The 1,264-nt window shown below is 58.4% G+C and overlaps 1 non-coding gene across 1 annotated transcript; it reads right to left on the reverse strand.

Moving 5' to 3' along the window:
• Positions 1 to 1,058: 1,058 nt before the first annotated feature.
• LOC114819049 (small nucleolar RNA SNORD124) lies at positions 1,059 to 1,166 on the reverse strand. The gene has a single exon (XR_003766348.1). It is a non-coding gene; the product is annotated as a small nucleolar RNA SNORD124 (small nucleolar RNA).
• Between the last annotated feature and the right edge of the window lie 98 nt (positions 1,167 to 1,264).

Raw genomic sequence — 1,264 nt, forward strand, 5'->3', positions numbered from 1 at the left:
GCTCCCTCTCCGCCTTCCCGGTGTTTCGCTATCGTTTCGCCTCCCAACACACACAGATGTCGAAACCTGGAAAATTTTCATGCAACTAAAGTGCTGTTTCCTGAATGGGGTTGTAAGTTCCTCCTCTCATGGGGGAGGGTTGATGTTCAGCCTGGCTGTGTGGCCCACCTTGGTCAGCCAGCACCAAACCAGAGGGGCAACGCTGGGAAAAGTCTTCCCGGTGTTTCGCTATCGTTTCGCCTCCCAACACACACAGATGTCGAAACCTGGAAAATTTTCATGCAACTAAAGTGCTGTTTCCTGAATGGGGTTGTAAGTTCCTCCTCTCATGGGGGAGGGTTGATGTTCAGCCTGGCTGTGTGGCCCACCTTGGTCAGCCAGCACCAAACCAGAGGGGCAACGCTGGGAAAAGTCTGGTGAGGTCAGAGCCAGCCCGAAGAGGGCACGGAGGCAGCGTCCCCAGTACCATGGTACCGTAAAAGGAGCAGAACCAAAGCCCTTGGGAAAGCTGCAGCCACCCCTGCTCCACCACAGGGATGGATTCCTACCCACACCAGGTGAAAAGCACCTTTAAAGGTGGGCGCTTTACCCCACGCGCTGCAGGGACGGTGGGGACAGTGGGGACAGTGGCAGGTTGGCCACTAGAGGAGGCTGGCAGGCTGCAGCGCTCGGGCTGAGCTCACAAGGTCAGGATCTCATCCCTGTCTCAGTGAGTGGAGCTGCAGAGCTTACCTCGGAGCCGTAGGTCTGGGCCACATGGCAGAGCATGAGGAAAGAGATGTCGAAGAGCAGGGCACGAACTGGGGCTCCTTTGGCTGAGGGAGGAGAAACAAAGACCTTGGGGATCTCCAGCCTCGGCAGAAGGAGACAGCAGGAGCCCTGTGAGCTCAGGGTCCTGGACTCTGCCTCCTCCAGGCACCTTTTCTAACCCCCCCAAGTGCTTGTGTGTGACCAAGGGCTCCAGGGGACGTGCCAAGTGCCTCCCTCCACCTCATCTGCCTCTACTTGAGCCCCCAAAGCATCATCAGCCTCCTGCTCCCCGCCAGCCCTGGGCTCCCCCCACGCCGTGGAAGGTCAGAGCACTCGGTAAGTTTCATCACACACAAACGCAGTCAGAGTCCTTATCTTGGGCTCTGTGCTGACACATCACCCCTTCCAGGGAGGGAGACAGGGCAGGGCAGGACCCAAGGGGCCCCACAGGCTGAGCGGGGGAGAAGGAGCTCAGAATTCCCCCCAAAACAGGGAACACCCCACATCTGAGATG

Source organism: Antrostomus carolinensis, unplaced genomic scaffold, assembly GCF_000700745.2.
Source record: "Antrostomus carolinensis isolate BGI_N321 unplaced genomic scaffold, ASM70074v2 scaffold34791, whole genome shotgun sequence".
Lineage (NCBI taxonomy): Eukaryota > Metazoa > Chordata > Aves > Caprimulgiformes > Caprimulgidae > Antrostomus > Antrostomus carolinensis.